This window comes from Vombatus ursinus, unplaced genomic scaffold (genome assembly GCF_900497805.2).
Source record: "Vombatus ursinus unplaced genomic scaffold, bare-nosed wombat genome assembly UNPS02009173.1, whole genome shotgun sequence".
Taxonomy (NCBI): domain Eukaryota; kingdom Metazoa; phylum Chordata; class Mammalia; order Diprotodontia; family Vombatidae; genus Vombatus; species Vombatus ursinus.
In genome coordinates this window covers 10,747,018-10,768,593 of record NW_020948951.1, presented here as the reverse complement: position 1 = coordinate 10,768,593, position 21,576 = coordinate 10,747,018, and positions in this window count along the sequence as shown.

Sequence of the window (21,576 nt, the reverse complement as noted above, 5' to 3'; positions counted from 1 at the left end):
TGCCCACCATTTCCAAAGAGCAGTCATAGGATCATACATATAGAGCTGGAAAGGATCTCAAAGGCCATCTAGTCCATAGGCAAGGACTATCTCATCTCATAGGCAAGGAAACCAAGACCCACAGAAGTCAAGTGACTTGCCAAAGAGCATACAGGTTGTCCATGATTATCAGAGTTGGGATTTGAACTCAGGTCTTCTGACTCCAGAGGCAGGGATCTTTCCACTGTACCACATTGTCCCTTTGTTGTAAATGTCCCTTTGCTTCTGCAACTGCTCTAATGGCAAAACCCAATCAATTTGACTTGGACCCAGGGCATTTCTGAATCTTGCTGGCACCTAGAGATGGCAAAATAATTGCGGGGGAGGAAACCCAAATGGTTTTAAAAATCCAGGTTACATACAGATGAGGAAACTTTGGCCCAGAGATGTTATGGTCACATAGGTAGTAAAGATCTGAAACTGGGTTGTCTGACTGCACACCCTATATTCTCTATCTCCTGCACCTATTTGCTGACTCCTGGAACATTTAATAATGACAATAGCAGCAACAATAGCTAGCATTTACATAGTTCTTTAAAGTTTTTGAAGTTATCTCATTGATCTTCACAACAACCCTGAGAGGGAGGGAGGTGCTATTATGATTCCCGTTTTATAGCTGAGGAAACTGAGACAGATAGAGGTTAAATGACTTGCCCAGGGTCACAGAGCTAATGAGTGACTGAGGTCAAATTTGAACTGAGGTCTTCCTGATTCTAAGTCTAGTACTTTATCCACTGAATTCAAGCTCTAACCCAGAAGCCAGGGGACTCAACTCATTTCAACAAACACTTACTGTGTACCTGCCATGGACAGAGCCCTGTACTTGGCACCAAGGAAATACATAAATTTAAAAAATAAAAAAGACATAGTCAATATAGGAAGGGACGGAGGGGTGGGGTGTACAGCACACACAACAGAGAAGTTATGCTAATATACAAAAGACAAAATAAATCTATGGGACTAATACAGTTTACATAGATTCTAGGATACAGTATCTCATTCTATTTTTTTTTAGACAAGATAACAAAATGTGGACTAGATGATACACAATTAGATGGATTAAGAACTATAAGAACTATATATAGAATCCTAAGAACTATAAAAGAACTATAAAACTATATTAAAAACTTTTTGAGTAGACTTTAATGGTTCAATGGTCAGCTGGAGGTCCCTGGTGGGCTGTCCCAGGGATCTATGATGGGCCTGGACCATTTAACATTTTTATCAATGATTTGGATAAAGGTCGTCAAATTTGCAGATGATATAAAATTGGGAAGAATGGGGGAAAATTGTATGATAGAGTCAGGATGAAAAAAGATTTTTACAACTGAAAGTATGATGAAATTCAATAGGCATAAATATAAAGTTGTATAAGATGGGGAGGGCTTGGTCAGATAGCACTTGTTATGAAAGACCTGCGGGGTTTGGTGGACTGCAAACTCAAGACAAATTCAGCAGTATGATATGGCAACTGCCAAGGCTAATAAAATCTTAGGCTACATTAAGAGAGACATAAATTCCAAGAATAAGGAGGTGGCCATCTCTCTGTACTCTGCCCTTGTCAGACCTCATCAGGAGTATTGTGTTCCATTCTGGACACCACAGTTCCAGAAAAGAAAAAAAAAATTGACGAGTTGGATAGAGGAGGACAAGCAGGGTGGGGAAAGGTCTTGAATTCATGTCACCTGAAGGAGCTGGGGCTGTTTTGCCCAGAGAAGATGGGGAGCATCATTTCTTCACTTTGGCCCCAAAGGGAAGAACCAGAGACCATCAGGGGGAAATGGGCAGAGGTGACAAAGAGGAAAATTTGGTCTGTATGTTAGGAAAAAAATTATATGTAATTAGAACTGTCCGACAGTTGAATAGAATGCTTCAGGATGTTTGCCCTATATTTGAAATCTTTAGGCAGACAAGGAATAACTATTTGTCAGCTATGTTATAGTAGGGGTAATTCCAGGTCTTTAAGGTCCCTTCCAAAGCTGAAATCCTATGATTCTCTGATCCTGGGTGGACAGTATTATAAATAGAGCAGAAAGGGAAAGGCAATGAATTCAGGCACAAAAGCCTGGGCAATGCCCACAATGAGGAGACAGGAGCAGAAATAGGAGGAGCCAGAAAAGGAAACAGAGAAGAATCAGCCAGAGACTTACGACAACCAAGTCAGTAGCACTACAAAAGGAGAAAGGCATGACTAACACTGAAGGCTGATTAAGGAGGATGAGAGCTGAGAAAGATCATTGGATTTGATGACCTTGGAGAGAGTAATTTCAGTAGAATGGTAATGATGAAAGGGAGATTGTAAAGGCATGGGGAGTTAATGAACAGGTGCTGAGGAACTGGACATTCCTTTTTCAAGAAATTTGACAGTAGTTAGATTGAGGGGTAGCTAGGTCAGGAGGAGATTTCTGTTGAGTAGCAGAGATTTGAACATATTTATACATAGAGGTCAAGCAGCCAATAGAGTTGTGGAGACTAAAGAAGAAAAAGAGAGGAGGGGTAGGGAGGGTTAATAGAAAAATGACCCAGAGGAGAAGTAAGAAATTAGATCAAAGGCACAGATGGAAGGGCTAGTCTTGGGAAGCAAAAGGGATGTTTCTTCCTCTGAGATAGAATGGAAGGAAAGAAAGAGTAGGGGACTAGAAGTTTTGAGATGTGGAGGAGAATTAAGGGTGGTCACTTCAGGTGGTCTCAATTTTCTCAGTGAAGAAATAGGCCAGGTAATAGAATTGTCACGAATGAAATTCAACAAAAGCAGACTGAGACATTTTTTTTTCCCCAAGCAATATAATGATTTCTTAGCAGGAAGTGAACTTGGTAATAAAGTAGGCCAATGAATGCCTCAGTTAAGCCAAAGACTCTGAATTGGAGATGCAACTTTTTTTTTCTATAAGCATAGAACAAACAACAGAACAGGGTAGGTGAGGAAATAATACAATTGGATATAGGGCTGGCAGCCTCATGGAGGGGAAGAATTTATGATTAAGGAAAATGGGCCTACACACATGTGGGACTTTGGCTACTTCTCTCTGTCTTAGAGGAATGCTTTATTGATTTATGGGACCCAGCTGCATCCTGAGGCCATTAGTAGTGGACCAGACTCACTGGCTCCTGGGAAAGAGATAAGACCACCTTTAATTGGACAAGAATGGGCTAAGATGGGACCAGGTCAGCCTGTCTACTCTCAAGGATAGCAAACAGATGTCATGGAGTTTCCCGGAAGCTGACGTCATGAGGGAGAACAAGTTTTCTTGGCACAGAATGATTTGCAGGTGGTGCTAAGATAACAATTACTTTAAAGTTTTTTATGAGAGTATTGAACCTCTTAAACTTAGCTCAGAATTTTTCTCTAATTAAAAGTGATTGATAGGAAAACTGAACTGTAGCATTTAACTTGAGTGGAAGACAATTTTTGAACTCATAAGCTTTGTCACTCAGAGACAGAGGCATAGACTGTTATATAAAATACAGAATAAGGTTACAGAAAATATTTAATTTTCAGAACAATATTTAATTTTCACACAATCTATGGCAAGAAGAGAACTTAGAAGTAATACAGCCCAACTCCGTTTTACAGATGAGAAAAATGACACCTAAAGAAGGCAAGTGACCTGTCCAAGATTACACATGTCAGAGCCAGGTTTTGAATCCTAGTCTTCTGACTCTAAATCCAGTGCTCTTTCTGGGGTGAGGGCAGGGAAGGCTGGAAATAGGAGCTTGTACAAGCAGCTGCTTTGTGGAATGTGATAAGGTAGCAAAAACAGACGGATTAAAAACTGGCTGGCCATCACTGAGGTCCTAGATAGGGTTAGATATTAGTTCTAATTCAGAGAAAAGAACAATGCATTCATGCATGTCACAACCAAGACTCCATTGATGGTGCAATGATCACCATATAGGCATTCTTCCTGGGAAATTATAGGAGTTAATTTTCCTTTTATTTTTAACATTTGACTTGATTAGGTTAAATCATCTCTTTCCTTCTACCTGCTTCATCACTCCCCCTCCCCACCTTCAATGTACCTCCCTTCTGTAATTTAGTCCTGCAAAAAAAGAAAGAAAGAAAGGAAGGAAGAAACTGATTCATTTGAAGGCAGAGCATTGAGAGATTTAGTCTATGTATTTTTTTTCTGGGTAATTTAATCATTTTGTCAATAAAGCCAGCAGTTATTAATAAAAATATGGCTCATAAACCTTTCATAAACCTCATTCATAAACAGTTCATAAACCCTTCAAAGAATAGGTGTTCCTGAGGGGTGGCAAGCAACCTTGATTGGATAAGACGATGAAAAGTGAGCTATATTAAAATGAAGAGCTGAGAGTGGGTCACCCTTGGACAAAGAAACCATCTCTATACTCAGATCACCCACGGTTTGGGGCTATTTATCAAAGAATATATACTGGGGCAGTTAGCTGGTGCTGCGGATAGAGCACCAGCCCTAGAGTCAAGAGGACCTGACTTCAAATCTGGCCTCAGGCACTTGATGCTTACTAGCTGTGTGACCCTGCGCAAGTCACTTAACCCCAATTACCTTGCAAAAAAATAAAGTTAAAAAAGAATATATATCCCACCCCAAGAGCAGAGCACAATAGCTTCCACCAGGGTGGGATCTTGAACAAGAAAGTCTAATCTCATTATCTGCAATGTCCTTCAAGATAGTTTATGTATTTTTAGGCCTATTTCTTCACCATCACTTCTATTTGACCTCTTAAAAGAAGTCCCTTAACACCTTATATGCATTTAGAAAAAAAAACTCTCTTAATTATCTCTCTTTTGTTGTTGTTGCTGTACTTTTTTGCTGCATTTGTTGGCCTTTTTTGTATTCCTGTTGTCTGGGATATTGAAGAAGCAAACAATTGATTAGGCCTGGTTTTCTCTCTAGGAATGTTTTGAAGACACCTTTTCAATGCTTGGTCACCTTTTCATTAGTGGTTAGGCTCAGATTTGTATGTGGGTGAGTTGGGGCGCCATCTTGAGTTGTGTTGCTCCACAGAACACATTTTCTATTCTCTCCTGTGGTTTGGGGATGGTGGTGGTGGTGCAGAATAGTCTCAGGTTATTCAAATGCCCTTTCCTTGAGAGCCAAAGTTCTTTCACTTTGTCACTTGCAGAATTTTTTGTTTGGTCAGAAGAATTGTTAAGTTTGATCACCATGGTATCTTGGAGTTTTCAGCATAGATCTTTTTGGAAGTGATCTGTGGATTCTTTGGATGGCACTTTATTTTCTGCGTTCAGAATTTCTGGGTATTTTTCTGGTATTATTTCTTTCATTATTGTATTCAGATTTTTGTTCTTGAGGTGTTCTTCTGGGGGCCCTATAATCTTTTAGTTGTCTTGATGTCTCCTGTCTTCCACAGAGAGATGTTTTGCTCAGCTGGAGATACTGCTTTTTTTTTTTTCATGTTATTGTTTTTTTTTCTCTTCTTTCAGATTCTCCGTCACTTCGGTGTATTTGCATTCCCATTCAGTTATGCTTGCCACTGTGGATTCTAGTTTTGTTAGTCTTCAAATTTTTTTGGTTGTGAAATCCATAAATTCTGCTTTAAAAATTCTTATTTAAACCATTTTAAACCATTCAAGAACAGCCTTCTGTGATATTATGTTCACTTCACAATCCACAGAGTCCTCTGTCTTACCAGATGTGGATTCATTTTCTGTGGGGATTATTATATTTATTCATAGAAATCCAAACATTTTTCCCTAATTTGGAGAATATTTCCCTTCTGTATTTTAATATCTTCACTGTTGGTTTGTCCATTTTTGTTGAAGGTTTTTAATCGATTATTTTACCTCCTGAGTTCTGTCATAATTTCAGTCTTTTTTCTTTATTTACCCCATTTCTCTTTCTGAAATTTTCCACTTTGATGGCAGTTTCCCCAGACTGCTTGGGTCTCCTTCACTTTGGACAATTCATGGTTCGTCAGTCTAGGTCTCTGGCCCAAGTTACTTCTTGGCAGTCAGAACTAGCCCCCTCTGGATGTTGGGCTCTTTCTGTCAGGATTAATGGAGTGCCACCAAGACCTCCCCAACTTCAACCCCTCATGTCTCTGGTATTAGTTTATTCCATTCCTCAGGTCTCCATCTGAGCTCTGTTGTGACTAGAGTTATGTTTGCAGTACAGAGAGCTACCATTCATTATTACTGTGTCTGAGCTAATTTCTGTCATTTAGATCTCCAAGGTACTGGGAAGGGTGGGAAATTGGGATCTAGAATTGAATTCTGTTGAAAGCCCATGGGTCTGATTGTTTATACCTGCTGTTTGGTGATTGGTGGGGAAAGAGACTGTTAAGTCAGCTCATTAGAAGTTAGAGGTTGGGGCAGCTGGGTGGTGCAGTGGATACAGTACTGGCCCTGAAGTCAGGAGGACCTGAGTTCAAATCTGACCTCAGACACTTGATACTTCCTAGCTGTGTGACCTTGGGCAAGTCACTTAACCCTGATTGCCTCACTAAGGAAACCAAAACATACACAGAACAGAAGTTAGAGATTAACCTTCTCTATTGTTAGTTGCATTGAGGTTTTTACCTTGTTTGGGTTCTTAGTCCTTTAGACCATGGAGAGACTGAAATAGCTTTATCTCTAGGTCATAATTCATATTTTGGAGAGGTTTGAGAGGTCACGAGCATCTGAGAAAAATCTATTCTTCCATTTTGTTGGCCATATTACCTATAACCCATGTTCAAAGGATACAAAAGGAGAGGAAATTTGAGTGTAAAATGTTGCACCTTTCACATATGAGTAGTTTGAATGTTGAAAGGGGGCATAAAATTCTATTTATGTAAGGAAAATTTATAAAAATCAATTTTTAGAGTTAGAGTGTCTCAGATAAAATGGTAAAGGGAGACAAAGATTGTCCTAGGAATTTGACAGGGAACTACCCCTCAAGTGAATGTTCTGAGAGATCCTGTTTGAGGGCAAAGCAATGACTGTGTTAATGATGGCTTTATGGCATTATAATTCTTCAGCTAATTTGCATGTAGTGAGAAAATATAAGAAGTCAGAGAAGAAGTTTTAAGCAGAAAATCTAAGAAGGTATAGAAGAAGTAGGGAGAGTAAGCTAAGTGTGGGAGGAGTTGCGAGAAGCCAGAGGCCATAGAAGGCTTTCATGTGAGAGCTGATACTTTAGCATCTTTGCTGAAAACTTTCTCATTGAAAAAGAGCCATTGCTTTGATGATTGGAAAGTCAGAGGAGCTGCTGACTCCTACAGGTCATTAAAGAGAGCTGAATCCTAGTGTTTTGTGAAGAGCTAGCTATTAGGCCTTATGGCTCTTGAATGGTGTCTACAGATGTAGAAAGGGGAAGGGGGGAAAGGGGGGTGCAGCTTGTTTTCTTCTATAGGCTCTCCAGTGAGAATGTTTTTTTAACCTGGAGTCCATGGATCCATAATGGTTCCATGGATAGATTTTAGGTGACCTGTGAACTTTCATTGGGAAAAATTGCATATTTATTTTCACTAACCACTCACTGAAATTTAACATTCACTTCAATTATGAATTTTGGCAACAAACATTATTTTAAGAATGGGTTTGTGGATTTTATTAAACTGCCAAAGACATTTATGACACAGAAAGGGTTAAGAACGCCCAAGTTAGACGGAAGAAGGGGGTGGGGTGGGGGGTGGAGACAGACTTTACATCTCTTTTACTGTGAGTTGTGTGGATAAATTAACATCTCTGGCTATTTGCAGATCTGACAAGCTAGGAGATTCTCTAGATTAAGGAATTTCTTGTGACTGAAAGAGAAAAATACCTTTTCTTAGTGCCCTGTTAAGGGTGACTGGGGGTAAAAGGAGCTTGTCACTGCTCCATTGGCCTGAGAGAGGATGTGATTAGAGTTTCTTAGCAGAAGACAGGTTAGGACCAGAAGGGGAGCAAGTAGCAGAGAAGCTACTTTCAGTGGTGCATTTTCCCCCTAAAAAGGACCACATACATCAAGACTTGCGGGTCAGAGTTGTGAGTTAGCCCAGGCAGCTGGGTTTCTCATTCACCTGCTTCTTAGATAGGTCTCTCAGAGTGTGTGATTCTCCCCACAGGTATTGTGTGCATTGATGGGAAAAATCTGACCCAGGTTTACTGGCAGAGTGTGACGTGATTATTCCTGCTTTTGTCTTCTAGCCTTATCTTTCAGCAAGTATTTTATGTTTAAGAGTTAGTGGTGTGATAGTGACTAATTATGTGCAAATAAGAAGCATGCAACAGTGGGATCAGTAGCCAAAGTGGCGAGTATTAATACAGTCATCCCTTCCGCATTGCTGGGGTTTGGGCTGTGGCACATTTGCAATCTGGAAAATCTGCACAAAACTTTTGGGCCCTCCCATCGTACCAGAGAAGAACTGACTTATTATGATACCGAAAGATAAAATATGTTCATATTATATAATACTATACATATATTTTATGAATTTCTGAGTTTCCAAACTTTTTCTGTCATCTGTTGGCCTTTGCATGCTGTCTGCAGCTTCCTAAAAACTCCCCCAAATTCCCATTTAATTTTTTATGCTGACCTATGATATATCGAAACTGTGATGGAGAAAGTTGTGAAGTGGAGGGTATTACTGTAATTTATTTCTCCCAGACTCCCCCCATTCACACACACCAGGAATACCTCTAGGACTCTGAGGTAGCATAGTCTGTTGTAACCACATGGTTGTGGCCATGGCTGAGCCCATCTTCTCTGAAACCTCAGAACTCCTAGTGTGAATGTGGATTGAAGACAGTGATTAAGGAGAGAGAGAGAGACAGAGAGACAGAGACAGAGAGACAGAGAGAAACAGACTATGAGACAGAAACAGAGAGAGACAAAGACAGAGAGAGAGACAGAGAGAGACAGAGAGACAGAGACAGAGAGACAGAGAGAAACAGATGGCGAGACAGAAACAGAGAGAGACAAAGACAGAGAGAAAGAGACAGAGAGCAAGAGAGAGAATGAGAGAGACTGAGACAGAAACAGAGAGACAGAGAGTATGAGTGAGTGAGAGAGGGAAAACAGTACAAATGCAAGTTTGGATGCCATGCCCAGTGTCTGCACCTAGGCAGAGTCTGACATGTATCCTATGTTTGGGGAAAGCAAATTCCAAGTAATTCAAATGAAGAGGAAAAACGGAAATTATCTGAAAAAGCTGATGTGAATGAATGTACAGAGAATCACCAACAAACTTAGACAATTTCCTTGAACTCTCAAACAGCATTACTGCCTTTGCTTCTTTTGAAATCTCCCCTCTTTGGCTAGATTCTGGGACCATACAGACTAGGAACTATTACCTCCCTCCTTTAACTAGGAAGGCAGGGTTCAAGAACTTCCCTCTCAGGTCATGTAGGGAAGCATGTCCTCAATTAAAATTCCTTTTCATGGACCAGTGAAAGGAGTAATGCTTTCTGATAAGAGTCCTTTTCCCAAAGAGCCTAAGGTAGTGAAACTTTGTGAAAGATACAGCTACTGAGACTTAATAAGATATCTTTTGTTTGCTCAAGATGTTAGCAGCAGGCCCCTTTAGCTCGGGAGGAATGTTCATCAAATATAAAATAAAGTTTTATTTCCTTCTAAGTTCATCAAGTTGACTAGGGAATGCTCTGTTAATAAAATCTGTTACACTAGGATAAGCGATCTTGTTAAATGCTCTGCTAATATAAAAAACAATCTTGTTTTATTTTCTTTTTAAATAAGTTTTTATTAATAACTTCTGTTTTTTTACATAATTATAGTTCTTCCTAGTATCCCTCCCCATCCCTGAGAGAGCCATCTCATAAAAGAAAATATTATTTTTACAGATTAAAAAAAAGAAAAAGAAGAGGAAAAAAATCAGTACAACTGATCAATAAGTTGTGGACCTCCTATCTCCATGAAGGGTTGGTTGGTTGTATCCTCTCATATCTCATCATTCAAGTCTTGAGTCAACTTTATAATTTTGTAATCTTCACTTTTGATTTACTGTATGTGGCTGTTTTTTCCCATTTACGTTGTTGTACCTATTGTGTTTATTGTTTTTATAGCTCGGTTAACTTCACTCTGCATCAGCTTATGTTGATTTTTCCATGCTTTTTTGTATTACATTGGGTTGTATGTGTGTTCAAGAAAGACTAGTACCTTTGGTTCGAGGGCTGCTGAACCCTTTTTTCAGGGCTGCTTTCCACATTTGCTATCGACGTGCTACCCAACTCTCATCTGTGGCTCCAAGAAGCTGTAGCATGCACAGCTGCCACACTCTAGTAAAACTTTCAGCAGATGGGCTAAACCAGGCTGAGGGTAACCCATGGAGCTCAAACCTATGAGTGAGTTATGGGGGTGTCCTTCCCAAGCATGTGAAGATTTCCCCAGTAGAATAGGTGGATACGAACCAACGAGCCTCGAAGGTGGCTGAAGCAGGTGCTGTGGAGAACTTAGAGGTTGGTTAGACATCAAAGAGACCAAGGTTATCCACTATATCCCAAGCCATCACTAGTCATCTTGACTTTTGTCTTGCCACTTCACTCTGATTGATGACTGGAAGAAAGAGTGATGCTAATGACTTCTCACAACTTTGCCTCACTTAAATCTTATTTAGCATAGTCAAAAGACATCACACATACTATTTTGCCATTTTTACTTACCTCAAAGTCTTGTGGCAATGGGCAAGTGATGAAGCAGCAGGTATGGGCACACTAGGAGCTGTAGTCACAACCTTGCACACAGGTGGCCCAGGCCATAGGGTGATCTTCTCATTAGATTGAAATAGCAGTGGGGTTTGGCAGTCCCATGAGTATGTGAACAGCCTTTTTAAAGCCTACACTGCTCACCTTCTGGTGTAAGAAAGGTACTAGAAAATTTGCCCTAAAATTGTCAGTTTCACCTAACCTAACCCTAGTCTATTTACCACAGCAGGTGGGGATCCTATTCTGTTGTCAAAATACAAAAAAAATGTACAAAAATTTTGCAATGGTGATTTCACTCACCATTGGTACATGGAATGTACGCACAGTTAGGGACAAAGGGAAATCCAGTAGACCTGAGAGATGAATAGTTCTTGTTGCAAGAGAACTCAGCAGATATCACATCCAAATAGCAGCTCTGAATGAAATAAGGCTGGCAAATGAAGGCCAGTTTACCGAAGTTGGGAGCTGGATACATACTTCTCTGGAGTGACTGCCTTGAAAGGGAGCACTGTGAAGCTGGTATGGATTTCACAATCAACTCTAATCTAGTCAACAAGCTTGCACGCCTCCCAAAAGTAGTGAATGATAGACTCTTGACAATGTGATTGCCACTTGCTAGAGAGTGCCCCACCACCATCAACAGTGTATATGCTCCCACCATGATGAACTCTGATGAGGTCAAATATTTCAGAATTTTATTATCATATTTATATGTTGTATATATATAATTATCATTATGTTATATACTTTAAGAAGACCTGCAGACCCTCATCATCAAGCTTATAATTCTGGGTGAATTTAACACCAGAGAATGTACAGACTATCAGATCTGATAGGGAGTACTTATGAGGAATGGAGTCAGAAACAGCAACAGTAATGGTAAATTACTCCTGAAGACTTGTGCATTTTATGACCTCATCACCAACAGTGTCTTTCATTCACCTAAATGCAATGAAACTTTGTGGATGCATCCTTGCAGTAAACATTGGCATCTAATAGATTATGTCATTGTAAGGAGAAGAGATAGAAAGGATGTGAGAGTGATGAAGGTGATGTGTGGTGCAGAGTGCTGGACTAATCATACACTTATCCTCTCCAAACTAAACATTCAAAATATTCAACAAATGTGGTAGTCCCAAGGCATGATGACTATCAGAAGACATCAATAGATTAGAACTCTTCTATGTGTGAACAGTTTGTGGCTGACTTGGAGAGAAACCTGAGTCAACACATGGTTGGTAACAGAGCAGAAAAGTAGTAGGCTGCTTTCAGAGCTTTGGTGTACTGCATTGCATTTTTCTCATCTGGTCCAGAACATGCACAAATGTAAGTTTTAATGAAAATTATAGGGAAATTCTGAAGCTACAAATGAAAAATGAGAACTCTACAGGATTTAACCAGCAGAATAGTTCATTCATCTTTAAGAAGGCAGTCTTTAATTCCATCAAAAGTAAAGTGCAAGAGAAGCTCAGAGAGATATAAGATTCTTGGCTCAGTAGGAAATCTGACAAAATTCAGTTTTATGCTGATAATAACCATCCAAAACATTTTTATGATGCCCTGAAGGCTATTTATAGGCCAAAGACCTTTGGTTTATGTCAACTACTCAGCACCAATGAATCTGCATTGATTAGTGAAGAGAACTTCATCCTAGGGAGATGGGCCAAACATTTTCGTAGACTTCTCACCAGCCCATCATCAGCTAATGCTGAAGCCATTGACCATTTACTTCAAGTTGAAGTCTCTAGCTGAACCTCCAATACAAGAAGAGGTTTTGAATGCCATTAGGCTCCTCTCATGTGGCAAAGCACCTGATGCTGATTCCGTACTAGGAGAGATTTACAAGGCATGACTTCCACTGCTCATAGAAAAGCTGATGGAAATCTTCCAGGTTATATGGCAAGAGGAGGTTATCCCCCAGAAATTCAAGGATGCCTTCATTGTTCATTTCTATAAAGAAAAAGGGAATAGGTTTTCCTGTGACAACCATAAGGGAGTCTCTTTCTTAGTCATTGCCAGCAAGATTCTTGTCAGAGTCCTTGATAGGCTGATCTTTCACCTGGAAGATGATCATCTATCCAAGAGCCAGTGTGGCTTCAGAAAGGGCTCAAGAATAGATGATATAGGGGCAACTAGGTGGTACAGTGGATAGAGCTCTGGCCTTGGAGTCAGAAGGACCTGAGTTCAAATCCAGTCTCAGACACATGACACTTACTATCTGTGTGACCCTAGGCAAATCAGTTAGTCCCGATTGCCTCATCCAAAAAAAAAAAAAAAAGAATAGATGATATAATGTTTGCTGCCGAACAACTCCAGGAGAAATGCCAGGAGCAGAACAAAGGTATGTACACAACCTTTGTCAATCTAACTAAGGCCTTTGATAACTGTCAGTTGTGAGGGCCTGTGGAAGAGCGTAGAAAAATTTAATTGCCCAGAGAAGACCATCATTATCATACTCCAGTTCCATGATGGCATACTTGCACAAGTTCTGGATCATTGATGATGCTCTTGTGCTTTCCCAGTCACCAGTGGAGTGAAGTAGGGCTTTGTGCTTGCTCCCATACTTTTTAGCATGATATTTTTTAGTGATGTTATTGGATGCTTTTAATGAGGACAAAAATGGCATCGAGGTCAATTACCTCATTGATAGTAAATTTTTTACCTTGAAAAGGCTACAGTGGAGGGAGATTTGGTATGTGACTTTTTGTTCACAGATGATTGTGCACTTAATATAGCCTCTGAGGCTGAGATGCAACAAAGTATGGATTGATTCTCTGCATCTTGTGCTAATTTTGGCCTGACAATTAACACCAAGGAAAGAGGTTCTCCATCAGCCAGCACCACACCAACCATTTATGGAACCATCAGTTACAGCAAATGGAAAATAATTTGAATGCTGTGGATAAGTTCATTTACCTTGGAAATATACTTTCCAGGGATATATACATAGATAGTGAAGTTGACACAGGCATTGCCAGAGGCAGCTCAGCATTTTGGAGAGTCTGAAAGAAAGTTTGAGAGAGGAGAGGTACTAGACTGTCTACCAAACTGAAAGTTTACAGAGCTGTTGTTCTGACTTTATTGTTGCATGCCTGTGAAACCTAGACAGGTTACCAGTGCCATGCTAGAAAATTGAACCACTTCCATTTGAATTGTCTTGGGAAGATAGTGAAGATCACCTGGCAAGATAGCATGCTAGACACTGAAGTCCTTTCTTGAGCTGAACTTCCAAGCATTCAAACTACTGTAGAAAGAGCAATTTCAATGGGTTGGTCATGTTGTTCAAATGCCAAAAGTACATTTGCCTGAAAGATTCCTTTATGGAGAACTCACAAAAGGCAAGCGCTCCCATGGAGGTCAGAAGAAGTGATACAAGGGCACTTTCAAGGTTTCTTTGAAGAACTTTGGTATCAGTTGTGAGACCAGGTAGGTACTGGCACAGGACCATCCAGCATGGTGTACCTGCATCAAGGAAGGCATTATGTTCAATGAGCAAAGCTGAATAAAAGTAGCTCAAAAGAAATGTGAGATGCACAAATTTAGAGACATCCCTATTGCAAATATTCATACAAACTCTTTGTGCCTGACTTGTGATAGGATGTTCCAAGCTTGTATTGGACTGCTCAGCCACAGTTGGACACACTGTACATTGACCCTGACATTGTGATGTCATTTTGGTCCTCTTCAAGCATGAAGGACGAGCAACAAATATTCATCACAAACATCATTTCTTATAGCACAGAAATATTCCATTACATTCATGTACCACAATTGGTTTAGCCATTCCTCAGTTGATAGATATCTACTTTGTTTCCAATTCTTTGCTGTCATAAAAAGTGCTGCTAAAAACATTTTGGTGTATACAGGGACTTTCTTCTTAACAATGGCTTTCTTGGGGGTATAAGTCCAGTAATGCAGTTTCTGATTCAAAGGGTATGGATATTTTAGATGTTTTATTTGCATAATTCCAAATTGATTTGCAAAATGGTTGTACCATTTCACAACCCCACAAACAAAGTCTTGGTGTGCCTATCATTCAACAACTCCTTCAGTATTGACTATTGCCAATTTGATCATCTTTGCCAATTTGTGCAGAGTGTGAGGTGAAAATATCAAGCTTGTTTTAATTTTATTTTTTCTTATTTTAGTGATTGGGAGCATTCTTTCATTTGGTTGTGAATACATTGCAATTCATCTTTTGAGAACTTTTTGTTATAGCCTTTGACCATTTATACATTGAGAAATGGTTATTAGTCATATATATGTGTGTATTTACATGTAATATACATACACACATATATGTATATTTCATATATCTCAGGTACCAAACCCTCATCATTGAAATCTGAGACCAAGATTTTTCACCCTCACCTCTTCTGTTTTTATTCTAGACATATTAATTTTGCCTACGCAGAAACTTTTCAGTTCCATCTAAAATTATCTGTTTTAAGTTTTGTAATTGCCTGTCCCTTATTTGCTTAAGACTACGTCTATTCTACCTCACTTTAATGCAATTCATAAACAAGTCAAGACATCACCTCATGGTATCTGGTCCTCTTCAACAACAAAGGATGACCAACAACACATCTCCTATCCATATTTGTGAGACATATGTGATCTGTTTCTCTCCTATTTTTTTGGTGTACTTTTTTCAATACCAGAGTGTTTAATATAGTATAGTACAGTAATATAGTATCTTCGCCAAAAAAAAAACCCCAAGTGGGGGCAGCTAGGTGGTGCAGTGGACAGAGCAGTGGGCCTGGAGTCAGGAGGACCTAAGTTCAAATCCAGCCTGAGACCAGAAACTTGACACTTACTAGCTGTGTGACCCTGGTCAAGTCACTTAACCCCAATTGCCTCACAAATAAAAGCCCCAAATTGGGTTGCAAAGAGTCAGACACAACTGAAAAATGACTGAACTGATCCATTTGGAATGGATTATATAATATGGTATAAAATGTTGTCTAAGCCTAATTTCTGTTAGATTGTTTTCCAGTTTTCTCAACAGTTTTTATCAAATAATGAATTATTTCCTAGGTAGTTTGTTTTCCATTTTATTAAACACTCTGGTATTGAATTTCATATTTCTGCTTCTCCCTTTGTGTAATAAATATATCTCTGAATTTTTTTAACCAATACTAAATGGTTTTCATGAGTGCTGATTTATAATATGGTTTGAGGTCTGGAACTGCTATCCCTGCTTCATCCCTACTTCTTTCTATCATTTCCCTTGATATTTTAGGGTTTTTTAAAGATATTTCCAAATGAATTTTAAAAATTATCTTAACAAGTCATATAATTCATCTCATTGGTAATTTGATTAGTATAGACTTAAAAGTATAAATCAACCTTGGTAGTATTGTTGTTTTTATTATATTGGCATGGCTCAGCCATGAGCACTGAATAGTCTCGTAACTGTTTACATTGTTCTGTATTTAAGGAGTACTTTGTAATTGAATCTATACAAGTCATTTGTGTTCTTTGATAGAACAATCTCCATGCATTCTGCAGTTATTTCTATGCAATTTCCTTGTCTCTTATTGCTTCTTGCATTTTGTTATTGCTATATAGAAATGCAGTTGATTTTTGAGGGTTTATCTTGTCTTCTACAACTTTGCTAAAGCTATTGTCTCAATCAGTATCTTTACTGATTCCTAGCATTTTCTAAATATACCATCATGTTGTTCAGCCATTTTTCAGTTGTGTCTGACTCTTCCTGACCCCATTTGGGATTTTCTAGGCAAAAATACTTGAGTGGTTTGCCTTTTCCATCTCCAGCTCATTTTACAGATGAGGGAAATGAGGCAAACAAGGTCAAGTGACTTGCTCAGCATCACAGAGCTAGTAAATGTCTGAGGCCAGATTTGAACTCAGGAAGATGAATCTTTCTGACTCGAGGCCCAGTGCTCTATCCACTACCCCACCTAGCTGCCCTATACCATCATATTTATAAAAAAGAATGGTTTTATCTCCTCTTTGCTTATTTTTATTTCTTAATTTATTTCTCTTGTCTGATTGCTGTTGCTATCATTTTCAGAACTAGATCAAATAGTAGTGGGGAGAGTGGGCATCCTTGCTTTACTCCTGTATATATTGGAAAAGTTCCTAATGTATCCCTATTGCATATGATGCTTGATTTTGATTTTTGATATTTGCTTTTTATGATATCAAGAAAAATTCCCCTTATTCCTGCACTTTGTCATTTGTTTGTTTGTTTGAGCATACGTGAGCTTCGTCCTTTGCCAAAGACTTTTCATATGAATCTATTTAGATAATCATGTTGTTTTGGGTGTTCAGATTTTTAGTATGATCAATTATATTGATTGTTTTCCTAATATTGAAGTATCTTTGCATCCCTGGCACAAATCCAACAAATCCAGTGACCTTTACAGTGTGAGAGCAGGGAAGAGTGGAGGTAAGAACTTGAAGATATTGGAAAAATTGTACAACAGCTGCTTTGTGGAATGGTTAAGGTGTCAAAAAGAGACAGATTAAAAATTTCTGGACATTATTGAGGTCCTGGATAAGGTCACACATTGATTCTAATTCAGAGGAAAAGACAAATTTCAGAGAAATTTATGAGGTCAAATTTACCTCAGACCTTTTGATTTCTCTTAGGAGTCCTAAAATCATGAGAGATCTGGGAGGTTTTCTTATATCATGGAATAATGCTTTGTAGATGTAAAATGTCCCTAAATAAGGTGTCATCCATCTTCTACTTGAGCTCTTTCAGTTACAAGGAGCTTCTTACCAAATAAAGTGGCTATCCCCCTTGTTTGGCTGACTGCTTTAGTTTTGAGAAAAGTCCTTATTAGACTGAGTAAAAATTTATCTCCCTAGAACTACTACTTCTTGGTACTAATACTCCCTCAGAGGTCATATAAGAAAAGCCAAAAGAAGGGAGAGGGCATGCCTATATGTCTATCTATTCATAAAGATAAATAGGACAAGAATTTGCCACCATAGGAAGAATAGCAGTTAGAACAATCAGAAGTAAAACAATCAGTCTTACTTCAGAAAGAATAGGACTCATTTCCTCAGCTGTCAATTCAAGAATGCACAAGTATGGCTAACAAATAAAATAAATTGTAGATATAAATGTCTGAGGCAAATTTGACTGGATTAGCTGTAACCGTGGCAGTGGTCACAGCTGCTTCTGGATCTCTCAGCCAACAGATGGTAAGGGGGTCGAGCAAGTGGTCAGAAGGAGATTACAGGGGTCTTTCTGCTAGCACTGGGGCAGGACTCTGTTGCTTTGCTCATACTTGGATCTGGTTGCAGTCCTGGGTGGCAGTCCCAGGGTGAGGAGGAATACTAACAGCAGAGCTTGTGGTCACAGTGGAGGAGGGACCCTCCTCACAGTTCCAGAGCAGGAAAGAGTGCTTGTGGTTGCTCACAGAGCAGAGCACAGGCCAGGAGAGTAGTAAACACCTCTCCTTAGATCATACCACCTTGGAAGAACTGAAAATGTGCAGGTCCCTAGAAGTGTCTCTGAAAATAGCTGCACAAAACCCCTCAATCTTGAGATAGTAAGTCCGCCACCCTGGAAGCAGGACCCTGCCTTAACAGAGTTAAAAAGTCAAGTAATAGACTGGAAAAATGAGCAAACAACAGAAAAACTCTGACTCTAAAAAGTTACTATGGTGATAAGGAAGACCAAAACACACACTCAGAAGAAGACAACAAAGTCAAAGCTTCTACATCCAAAGCCTCCAAGAAAAATATGAATTGTTCTCGGGCCACAGAATAGCTCAAAAAAGATTTTGAAAGTCAAGTAAGAGAAGTAGAGAAAAAATTAGGAAGAAAATTAAAATGATGCAAGAAAATCATAAGAAACAAGTCAACAGCTTGCTAAAGGAGACACAAAAATACTGAAGAAAATAACACTTTAAAAAACAGACTAGGCCAAATGGTAAAAGAGGTCCAAAAAACCATTGAGGAGAAGAATGCCTTCTTCTTGAAGAATGAGAAGAATGAGCAGAATTGGCCAAATGGAAAAGGAGGTCCAAAAGTTCACTGAAGAAATTAATTCCTTAAAAATTAGAGTGGAGCAAATGGAAGCTAATGACTTTATGAGAAATCAAGAAACCAAAAGAAGATGATGTGAAATATCTCATTGGAAAAACAACTGACCTGGAAAATAGATCTAGGAGAGATAATTTAAAAATTATTGGACTACCTGAAAGCCATGATCAAAAAAAGGGCCTAGACATCATCTTTCAAGCAGTTATCAAGAAAAAACTGCTCTGATATTCTAGAACCAGAGAATAAAATAGAAATTGAAAGAATCCATCAATTGCCTCCTGAAAGAGATCCCAAAATGAAAACTCCCAGGAATATTTTAGCCAAATCTCAGAGTTCCTAAATCAAGGAGAAAATATTGCAAGCAGTCAGAAAAACAATTCAAGTATCATGGAGCCACAATCAGGAAAACACAAGACTTAGCAGCTTCTACATTAAAGAACTGGAGGGCTTGGAATATGATATTCTGGGGGACAGAAAAGCTAGAATTGCAACATAGAATCACATAACCCAGCAAAGCTGAGGGGGGAAATGAACATTCAGTGAGATAGAGGAATTTCAAGCATTCTTGAGAAAAGACTAGAGCTGAATAGAAAATCTCACTTCAAATACAAGGCTCAAGAAAAAGCATAAAAAGGAAATGATGAGCAAAATGCTCTCAGAGAAAACTGGAAAAACTTACATGAGCTGATGCAAAATGAAATGTACTGTGGATAAAGTAACAGTAATATTGTAGGATGATCAGTTGTGAGTGACTTAGCTGTTTTCAGCAACACATAATCCAAGAGAGCTCTAAAAGACTTATAATGAAAAATGCTATTCATCCCCAAACAAAGAACTGATGGTGTCTGAATACAGATTGAAATATACTTTTTTAACTTTATTTTTCTTTTCTTTATTTTTTGTCTATGTTTTCTTTCACAACATGACTATTATGAACATATTTTGCATGACTGCACATGTATAACCCCTATTGAATTGCTTGCCTTCTCAACGGGGAGGGGTGGAAAGGTAGGAAGGGAGAGAATTTGGAACTCAAAGTTTTTAAAATGAATATTAAAAATTGTTTTTACATGTAATTGGGGGAATGTAAAACACTAAATAAATTAAACAAGAAAGTTACATATTGAACATATTACATACTATTTCATATATATGTGGATTGTAGAATATACTATTATATATGTATAATGTATAATATACTATTATATTTAAAGAAAACACAACTTTATACAATAGAGATTCACAATTTCACACATAATCTTTTTTTCTGTTCTACTTTGTATATGGAAATGCTCATTTTATTTGAAGTTTAAGTTTAACATATATATATATATTTAAACAAGTAGGTGAGTTTGAGGGGAATGCAGAGTATGTTGGGGTAGTGATATGAAATCAGCTGAGGAACACAGGTTGGAGTTAGAATTTGCAGGATTTTAAATGTCACAGGAGACGAATTTTTTTCCTAGCTACAATGGGGAGCTAGTGAAGCATCTTAAGCCAAGTAGTGAAATGGTCAGACCCATGTGTGAGGGTGATGAAGACAAAGATGATCATGAAAGCAACTGGACTTTCCACAGATGTACACATTCAATGTCTCATTGTCAAATGGAGCTGAACTTAGTTTTTCAGAGACTATGTCTTCAGAGCTCCAGTTCTTCCAGGTCCAACTAAAAAAAGAGACTTCACTTATGGTAGCAAGCAAAGCACAAAGAGGCTCATGAGGAGAACATTGGCCAACTTATGATTTTTTTTTTCCCAGGCAACTTGTAATGACCATCTGCTAAGGAATGGAGCAATTGGCACCTAGACTCCCAATGATGAAATCCTGTATTGATTTTCTCTAACTTCTTCTTCCTTTCCTGTACAATATTTCACAGTTTACAAAGCCCTTTCATATGCAATATTCGATTTGATGTATAGAATACAAACCACCTCAGTTCATCAGGGTTGGTCTTCCAATTCCCATTTTAGAAATGTAGAAATTGAGGAATTAAGATACTAAGTGACTTGCCCGAGGGCATACAGTTCTTAAGTTGTAGGCAGAGGCCTGAAATTCTGGCCTTGTCACTCCATTTCCAGCACTTTCTTAAGCTACAAAAATGTCTTGTGGAAGCAGGAGATGTTGAAGCAGATGTTATTTTGGTGGAAACTCCATGAATAAAGGCCATGAAGAATAAGATTGAGGTCATTTATAGTCAAGAGCAGAGTGGGCCAGTAAGGTAGGAACCTTGAGGTTCATCAACCAACATTTCTTAGGCACTCTGTTAAGCAGTGAGAATACAAAAAGAGGCAAAAGACAGTCCTTGGCCTCAAGGAGCTTACAGTCTAATGGGGGAGACAACATGTAAACAAATACATAAAAATAAGGATTAATAGGAAATCATTAACAGAGGGGAACGACTAGAATTAAGAGGTGTTGAGAAAGGCTTCTAGGAAAAATGGGATTTTTAAAAAGTTGGGACTTAAATGAAAGAAAAGAAGCCAGTAGGTGGAGTTGAGTAGAGAGAGAATTCCAGACAAGGGGGACAAGCCTGAGAAAAATGCCCAGAGCCAAGAAATGGAGTGTCTTGTTCATGGAACAGCAAAGAGGCTAGTGTTCATGGAGCCAAGTGTAAGTGGTATGAAATAAGGTATTGGAAGACTGGAAAGGGAGAAAGGGCTAGGACTCATTGGTGGGGAACATGGGGCCTTGAGGCTGCATTTGGCCTTGTAGGTCCTTGGGTGGAGCCTTTTGAGTGAGTCCAAGTTTTACGGAACAAATCCTTTTATTAATTTAATTATTAATTTATTAGCCACTAGGTTATGAATGGATTTGGATGTCAAACAGCAGCTTTTGTATTTGACCCTAGCGTTGACAGGGAGACACTGGCATTAGCTGCACTGTG